The sequence below is a fragment of the Dermochelys coriacea genome (genome assembly GCF_009764565.3).
Source record: "Dermochelys coriacea isolate rDerCor1 chromosome 12 unlocalized genomic scaffold, rDerCor1.pri.v4 SUPER_12_unloc_2, whole genome shotgun sequence".
Taxonomy (NCBI): Eukaryota; Metazoa; Chordata; order Testudines; family Dermochelyidae; genus Dermochelys; species Dermochelys coriacea.
The window spans coordinates 79,269-88,916 of NW_025091565.1; the positions used below are offsets into that span (position 1 = coordinate 79,269).

Genomic DNA, 9,648 nt, shown 5'->3' on the forward strand with positions numbered 1-9,648 from the left:
CAGAGCATCTTTCAGCTGTAGAGTGGGGGGGCTCTCCATTGGTGGCTGATATTGCTGGAAAGTGGGGGGGCTCTCTGTTGGCAGCTGCTGTAAGGCGGGGGGGCTGTCCCTTGGCGGCTGGTGCTGCTGGGGCATGGGCGGGATGTTCCTTCTAGTTGTGATGTCCCGAAAGGCCGGTCTCAAGATGCAGGATCTTACTGGAACAGCATCTCGGAGGGGGTCCTTCGAGCAGCCACCGTTCTTCCCCTTGGTGCTGCTGGTCTGCAATGTCCTGGAGGCACCTAGGATCTTCTTTGTAGTCATTGTCCAAGAGACCTTCTGTGGAGCAGCAGCAGTGGTGGTACACGGTGCAACTGGGGATGTCTCAGGAGCAGAGAGAGGATTTCCTTCCAAAGTAGCAGCAGCAGACTAAATCTTCAAAGCAGCATCACTTTTTTCAGAAATGGCAGCAGGAGAATCCATCTTCAGAGCAGGTATTGCAAGTGTTCATCAAAAGAGATTAAACTGATAAAAACAGATACTACACTTGATCTGAGCTCCAAGGAGCTGAGAAGCAATGCCGACAATCTCTGACCCACACACACCCCCCTCCGCTTTCTACCTCACCGTGACGAGCTCCCAGCCACACAAGAAACACCATAAGTAGGTAACTCTAAGTGAGGCTCACTTTCTCGAAATGATGCCAGTGGAAGAATTCAAAGCAAGAACCCTTAGCTCACCGTTCTGTTCAAAGACAGTTCCCTGTACACTTCTAATTTGCACAAACCCACCCATTGACCTGTGACTAGCAATCTCTCCCTGTTAACTCTTACAGCAAAACAGGGCAAAGAAAGCCTAGGGAAGCGCTATACTGCAGCCCCAATGCTCTTTTCGTCTCCTTCCCACAGAACTCCCTCAAACATGCAGTCAGTTGCATCAAATCAGTTCCTTGCCATTGGAGGGCCTCAGGCATTGGTGCCCCTCAGTTCCTCTGAGGTGATCAGCTGGTTTCTTCTGGCCTTAAACCTTAGGAATTGGACTCAAAGGGCCACAACCTTCCTCCTCTTCTGCTCCTAGGAACTATCCCTTGCCTGGGGGAAACATTTATTGAGATTGTTTCCTAAGTTAAAACAGTGGCGTTCTCCCAACGGGAAAGGGATGGGAAATTTCTCTTCTGTGGGGAGACGAGGGAAAGCCATGCAAACCATGCAATCAGTTCTGGAAGGTATACTAAGGAGACGGTTTAAGAACCTCCTCAGAATAGACTTAAAAAGCCACTGTTGAACTGACCTACAAACAATGAAAAAGGAAAATCTGCAAGAGCAGCCTTTCAACTGAGAGGCCTAATAATAAGAGAGGTTTCAGAGTAGCAGCCGTGTTAGTCTGTATTCGCAAAAAGAAAAGGAGTACTTGTGGCACCCTTCTAGACTAACAAATTTATTTGAGCATAAGCTTTTGTGAGCTACAGCATGGCTCTTGGGAGATGGGTTTCTGACTCGCATCCAGCTTGCTCTGTGGGCCACTAGCTGAACCCACTGAGGCCAGGGGAGATGGTTTTGAGGTGGCAAAAAGGGAGACTTTGAGGCTCCCAGCACATCTTGAGAAGCAAAGAAATAGCATGGGATTACCACCGTCCCTCGGTGGGCTCGAACTGCCATGTTTTTGGTTAACAGCTAAATGTGCTCACCCATTGCACCACAGAGACACCCAGAGACATGGCTGCTCTTAGCCAGGCTGTGCAACCTGCACATCTGCTGCCCACGCTAGAGCTTGCAAGGTGCTAGTCCGGACAGGACTGGATTCACCATGGCACCAATGGCTCCATGGCTCTGGACTCAAGCTCAGATGGGGCCCATAACACTCGCTTCCTTCCCTCTCACAGGGCTGCAGAAGTGGAGCCTCGGAGCAGCAGGGATCCAGCCTGGGAGCTGAGGGCCCCTAGGAGCTGTAGTTCCTTGGCCAGCTCCCTGCCTACAGAGCCAGCCCTGGAATAGGGAAGGAACTACATTTCCCAGCATTTCCTTGGCACTATCCACAGGAAAGGGAGCGGGAGGGAATGGGGAACCTGAGACCTCATGTACTGCAGCTTGCTGTCAATGGGGAGCTGGCTGCTCAAAGGGGGTGGTGCTGTGAATGGGGAACAAGTGTGCCCAAGGAGTAGAAGGCTTTGGTCTGGATATCACCCTCAAAGACTTCCCCAGGCTGGATGAGAGATGCTGGTGTGACCTTGCCTGGCCACCCCCAAACAAGGAACCGGGTGGACAGTGCCCCTCTCTGTCTGAAGCCTAGCAAGGGAGGTCTGTGGATCCCACAAGAAGTTAAAATGATAAGTAAGGGAGGGGAGGCTCTACTAGAGAACCTGGGCAGCTGTAGATACAGTACCAGGCCTGTAGGAGGATTTCCATTCTGAGCCAGGGAAGCAGAAATTGGCTTTTCCTTTCTAGATTTATCCAATATTCAGAAAGGGAATTGAGCACCTGCCTTCCACACTGGAACACTCTCAAAATTCAGGAGTGCTCAAGCTCAATTTGGGCTACTGTTACTTCATTTCTCCCCAATCAAATATGCTGATCCACTGAAATGTGCTGTGGAAGAAGTAGGATAAAACTGAACAAATGCTGGCATCTCTCCAGTGCTAACTCGGACTGGTATTGCTATTTTTCACAGCCATTGTCATTTGTTTTAGTTTTGTTTGTTGAAAGAGAAGACATTAATATTGCACTGGCAAATTCCCCACAGAAACAAAGAGTGGAAGAAAAGAATAACAAAGGCACCTCAACTTTTCCTCCTTTATGTAGGACAGTTATCATATGGATCCAGATAGCCTCCAATCACACATGCTGAAAATTGTTCCACTTTAACGCAGTTCTGTAACCCTGCAGGGACCAGTCCTGTCTGTGTTCTGTGCATATCCAAAATTCCTCCTGAATTCAGAAGGGCCTTGCTTTTGTGACCATACTACCTGATATTTTCAGCCCTTGGAAGGTTCCTAAAAGAAGAATTTTAATTAAAGAAAAGGTAAAAGAATCACCTCTGTAAAATCAGGATAGTAAATACCTTACAGGGTAATCAGATTCAAAACATAGAGAATCCCTCTAGGCAAAACCTTAAGTTGGAAAAAGACAGAAAAACAGGACTATACATGCCATTCAGCACATCTTATTTTACCAGCCATTAAACGAAAGGAAATCTAATGCCTTTCTAGCTCGATTACTTAATAACTAACAGTTGTAAGGCTGCATTCCTCATCTGTTCCCCGCAAAGGCATCATAGACACAGACAGACCCTTTGTCCCCCCTCCCTCCGCTTTTGAAAGTATTTTGTCTCCTCATTGGTCATTTTGGTCAGGTGCCGGCAAGGTTATCTTAGCTTCTTAACCCTTTACAGGTGAAAGGGCTTTGCCTCTTATCAGGAGGGATTTTATAGCACTGTGTACACAAAAGGTGGTTATCCTTCCCTTTATTTTTATCACAGCCCATTTGGAGATGTCTTCCCCCAAAATATCCCCCCCCCCAAGCTCTACATACCCTATTTCCTGGGGAGTCTTGAGAATAAAATCCTCACAATTGGTTACAAAATCATCAAAGACCCAAACCCTTGGATCTTGGAACAATGGAAAAATCAGTCATGTTCTTAAAAGAAGGAATTTATTAAAAAAAAAAGAAAGGTAAAAATCATCTCTGTAAAATCAGGATGGCAAATACTTTACAGGGTATTCAGATTCAAAACATAGTGGATCCCCCTCTGGGCAAAACCTTAAAGTTACAGAAAACAGGAATAAACCTCCCTCTTAACACAGGGAAAATTCACATAAAACAAAAGATAAACCAATCCGCCTTGCCTGGCTTACCTATTCTGGTTGCAATATTGGAGACTTGGATTAGGATGGGTTGGAGAAGATGGATTTCTGTCTGGCCTCTCTCAGTCCCAAGAGAGAACAACTCCTAAACAAAGAGCACAAAACAAAAGTCTTCCCCCTCCACCCAAGATTTGAAAGTATATTGTCCCTTTATTGGTCCTTTGGGTCAGGTGCCAGCCAGGTTAGCTGAGCTTCTTAACCCTTTGCAGGTAACAGGATGTTGCCTCTGGCCAGAGGGATTTTCTAGCACTATAAACAGAAAGGTGGTTACCCTTCCCTTTATATTTATGACAGTGACCATACAACCTGATATTTTCAGCCCTTGTAAGTGAAACAAGTTTACATTTAGTAATTGGGCAGAAAGTAACCTGGTACTGAATGCTCCACTTTCTTGCTGGTATGCTGCTGCAGCTTTTTTTACCAGTACGCCGTACCGGCCCCTACCGGCTTACTTTCACCTCTGACCCCGGGGTAGTAACATTGCAAAGGAGGAAAACCTGAGACACAGAGAGCAGCAGGGAGTTGTCTGAGGTCACACAGTGAATAGCACACACGTCTCCTGGCTCCCTGGCCTCTGTTCTGGCCACTAGACAACACTACCTGTGCTCGGCTGCCTAGGGGTTAGGTGTGGGGATACAGCTTTAAAGGGTATGGGCCATATCCTCAGCTGGTGTAAATCAGTGTATCTCCACTCACACAAGTTTAGAGCAGCCAAGGATCTGACCCAATATGCAGAGTTGGATTGAAAACTGAGAGAAGGAGTTAAGACACTTGCTCATACAAGCACCTTCATTCCCTTCTCACGGGAGGATGAAACAGCCCTATGGCCAGGGGATGGAATTAGCCCCAAGAGGGGAATCCTTTTGGTCCTCCCTGGCTGGAAGAGTCACAGAGGGACACGACTGAGGTGCTTTGTCAGAGCTGTGAGAATGAGTGCTGGGCTCAGTAAGCAGTGAGTGTGAACATAAAAAGAAAAGGAGGACTTGTGGCACCTTAGAGACTAACAAATTTATTTGAGATAAGCTTTCGTGAGCTACACCTCACTTCATCGGATGCATTCGTGAGCTGTAGCTCACGAAAGCTGATGCTCAAATAAATTTGTTAGTCTCTAAGGTGCCACAAGTACTCCTTTTCTTTTTGCGAATACAGACTAACACGGCTGATACTCTGAAACCTCTCCCTCTCTGTGTGAAACTTGCAAGCTGCTAATTGTGTTAGTACATTCTACTCAGCCGTGTTAGTCTGTATTCGCAAAAAGAAAAGGAGTACTTGTGGCACCTTAGAGACTAACAAATTTATTTGAGCATAAGCTTTCGTGAGCTACAGCTCACGAATGCATCCGATGAAGTGAGCTGTAGCTCACGAAAGCTTATGCTCTAATAAATTTGTTAGTCTCTAAGGTGCCACAAGTACTCCTTTTCTTTTTATTCTGAAACCTGTCAGTGTGAACATAGTTGACGGTCCTGGGAGAGAGGAGAATCCAGCTGGAAAAAGGAAGAAATTCAGCTACTGTCGCAGGCTCAAACCACCATCCTTTGCGTTAGCAGCAGAACACACTGACGTAATGCACCACAGAGATATAAGGCTGCTGTTATTAAGGCTGCTGGACATCTGCCTGCCAATGCTAGAGGTCGCAAGGCACTAGTCTGGATGCTGGGGGCTGGGGGCTGTGGGTACAGACCCAGCAGAGGGGTGCAGTGGCAGCATGCTGGGCCCATAACCCAGAGGTTGATGGATTGAAACCATCCTTTGCTAGGCAGGTGGTTGTTTCTTTTGCTCTGGGCCTTCAAGCAAGCTGGCAACCACTAGAGCCCCAAGAGCCTCGGCCATGAGGCCAGAGGTGGCTGAGGCGGGGGCCTGCCAGGGAGCTCCCCTGCTCCTCTGGCTGCCTGGGCTGAAGGCAAGAGGCCTGCGTGTGGTGAGGGCTCCTGTCCCGGCCTGAGGCAGCCGTGCTTCCTCGTCCCCTTCTCCCACCCGCAACGGCAGGCAGCTGCTGTGGGAGAACATGAGGGAGGCTCTCAGGACGCTCGGCAGCTCTGTGTGTGACTATCAGGGGAAAGAGCCACAGCTCCTGACTCGACCTGCCATTGACTCGCGGGGCTCTGTGCTCCGTCAGCTGGGGCGGGCCAGGATGAGGCCGTGACTCAGGCTGGGGCAGCATGGCCGTGCTTCCCTGACGAGGCATGAGGCAGGCCAAGAGCTCTGCACAGCCAACGGGGAAGTGGAAGGGATGCGTCTTCAGCTGGCGCGTCTCATCTGTTTCTCCCTTGCCACCGGGCGGAGGTGGAAAGGGAGCGAAACGTACCCGGTTGAAGCTTTTACACTTGGATTAAACCTGAGTCCGCAGCGTGGCTGCTTGGAGATGGGCTTTTGTGGTGCGGCCCCCACACTCTTCCAGTCAGCAGGTGAACCCACTGTGTCCAAGAGGGACACTCTCAAGGTGGCAAAAGGGGGACTTCAAGGCTCCCAGCAGAACTTGAGGAGCCCACAAGGAGCCTTCAGTGGCATCCCTGGGGAAGCATAACTCCCCCCTTTCCATTAACAGCTGAACTCACTGACCCATGACACCACAGAGACACCTACCAGCAGCTGGTTTGCCAGGGCCACTGCCCAGCTCCCTGCACCATTCCCTGCCCATGCCAGAGCTCACAAGGCACTAGCCTGGAGTCAGGGCTGCTTGGAGCTGCTGAAGAAAAGCCAGCAGCATGACACAGAGGAACCGTGCTGCGCTCATAGCACACAGGTCGATGAATCAAAACCCTCTTCTGCCAGCACCGGCCTCCTTCTTCTTCTTCCACTTAGCCTTCAAGCGAGGGGCGGCTGGAACAGAGCCAAGAGTCTACCCTGTGGGGCAGGAGGTGGCTGACGCCCGCAGCCTGCTGGGGAGCTCCCAGAAGTTACTAAAGGATAGAGACTCCTAAATGCCCTGAGTAACATGGATTTGGGGTTCACCGAGGCCAGTGAGGGGGTCACTATGTCGGCCTTATAATCTTGGGTGTCAAGTCACTGTGCAGCTTTGATCTAGAGCTCGGATCCCAACAACCGACCAGCAGCCCACAGCCTCCCCCTGGCTCTGCCCCACCTGATTACTCCTTACAGGCTGACCTGACCCCCCTTCCCACCCCAGATTCCCCCCTAATCACCCTACTGGCACTCAGAGCCACAGATGTGGAGGTGCTGGAGGAGGGAGGTGTGACTCTAGGGTGGGGTTCTTCTCTAAAGATGGCTGCAGAAAGGTGGTGCTCAGCTCTGTCAGCGACCTGCCCAGTTGCCAGGGGATGCAGACATTTCTGTAAGGCACATAAAGGGGTATTTGGCTTCCAAGCTAATGTGAGGCATGTGCATTTATGAGAGGGAATTTCCAACCTGCCAGCAGTTAAACCATAGCACTCCAGTGGCCTATTGCATATGGCATTGGCATCCGGTGTTTCTGATCTTTTACTGTTCATTGAGAAATATTTCCTTAATGATGTTATGAAATATCGGGGTGGGCTATGAAGGCACCATTCTTCCTGTTTTCGCCCTTTGAGACAACATGGCTACATGGCATGGGGTCAATGCTCACCTCCCAGCCAACTGCTAGAGAAGACAACAGCAACACAGGCAGGGATGGCAGCAGGGCAGACTGGAGCTCCAGGAAGAAGGTGGTACCAGGTCTCATCCATGGGGAGGTGGCCACCCCAGCATGAACAAGGCTGAACCATCAAGTGTGGTGTGTGCTGCAGCTTGCCCCTCCTCACTACAAATAATGGTGAAGGGCAGCATGAGGGAAGCTTGCACTAGTCTTGCCTGTATCTGCACCAAGGATAAATGGAGGTCGTAGTCATGAAGGCTGGGCCTGACACTCCTCAGTGCTACATTCACTCCGAATACATCTCAAATGCTACACCCAGGCTGGCGAGTTCCCCATGAATTCTCATGTGAGCACACACACACACAGTGCCACGGCCCACCACACACACTGTACATACACACACACACGCACACCGTGTGTGCTGCGCACACATCAACTGAAACCAAAGAGATACAAACTGCACCCTGACACACCCCTGGAACCCTGACCTGGGGTAGTCTATCTGTTACCCAAGATCCATAAACCTGGAAATCCTGGACACCCCATCATCTCAGGCATTGGCACCCTGACAGCAGGATTGTCTGGCTATGTAGACTCCCTCTTCAGGCCTTATTCCACCAGCACTCCCAGCTCTCTTTGAGACACCACTGACTTCCTTACGAAACTACAATCCATCGGTGATCTTCCTGAAAACACCATCCTGGCCACTATGGATGTAGAAGCCCTCTACACCAACATTCCACACAAAGATGGACTACAAGCCGTCAGGAACAGTATCCCCGATAATGTCACGGCTAACCTGGTGGCTGAACTTTGTGACTTTGTCCTCACCTATAACTATTTCACATTTGGGGACAATGTATACCTTCAAATCAGAGGCACTGTGATGGGTATCCGCAAGACCCCACAGTATGCCAACATTTTTATGTCTGACTTAGAGTATCGCTTCCTCAGCCCTCTTCCCCTAATGCCCCTACTCTACTTGCACTACATTGATGACATCTTCATCATCTGGACCCATGGAAAAGAAGACCTTAAGGAATTCAACCAGGATTTCAACAATTTCCATCCCACTATCAATCTCAGCCTGGACCAGTACACACAAGTGATCGACTTCCTAGACACTACGGAGTTAATAAGCGATGGTCACATAAACACAACCCTATACCGGAAACCTACTGACCACTATTGCTACCTACATGCCTCCAGCTTTCATCCAGACTACACCACATGATCCATTGTCTACAGCCAAGCTCTACGATACAACCACATTTGCTCCAACCTCTCAGACAGAGACAAACATCTACAAGATCTCTATCACGCATTCTTACAAGTACAATACCCACCTGCTGAAGTGAAGAAACAGATTGACAGAGCCAGAAGAATACCCAGAAGTCACCTACTACAGGACAGGCCCAACAAAGAAAGTAACAGAACGCCACTAGCCATCCCCTTCAGCCTCCAACTAAAACCTCTCTAACGCATCATCAAGGATCTACAACCTATCCTAAAGGACGACCCATCACTCTCACAGATCTTGGGGGACAGGCCAGTCCTTGCTTACAGAAAGCCCCCCAACCTGAAGCAAATACTCACCAGCAACCACACAACAGAACAACTAACCCAGGAACCTATCTTTGCAACAAAGCCCGTTGCCAACTCTGTCCACATGTCTATTCAGGGGACAGCATCATAGGGCCTAATCACATCAGCCACACTATCAGAGGCTCGTTCACCTGCACATCTACCAATGTGATATATGCCATCATGTGCCAGCAATGCCCCTCTGCCATGTACATTGGTCAAACTGGACAGTCTCTACGTAAAAGAATAAATGGACACAAATCAGAGGTCAAGAATTAGAACATTCAAGAACCAGTTGGAGAACACTTCAATCTCTCTGGTCACTCGATTAAAGACCTAAAAGTTGCAATTCTTCAACAAAAAAACTTCAAAAACAGACTCCAATGAGAGACTACCGAATTGGAATTAATTTGCAAACTGAATACAATTAATTTAGGCTTGAATAGAGACTGGGAGTGGATTGGTCATTACACAAAGTAAAACTATTTCTACATGTTTATTCCCCCCCACACCCCCCACTGTTCCTCAGACGTTCTTGTCAACTGCTGGAAATGGCCCACCTTGATTATCACTACAAAAGATTCCCCCCGTCCCACTCTCCTGCTGGTAATAGCTCACCTTAAGTCATCACTCTTGTTACAGAGTGTATGGT

General features: G+C 49.0%; 1 pseudogene; it reads right to left on the reverse strand.

The window, feature by feature from the left end:
* Window positions 1–356: 356 nt before the first annotated feature.
* Window positions 357–558, reverse strand: LOC119849603 (annotated as a pseudogene).
* Window positions 559–9,648: the final 9,090 nt, after the last annotated feature.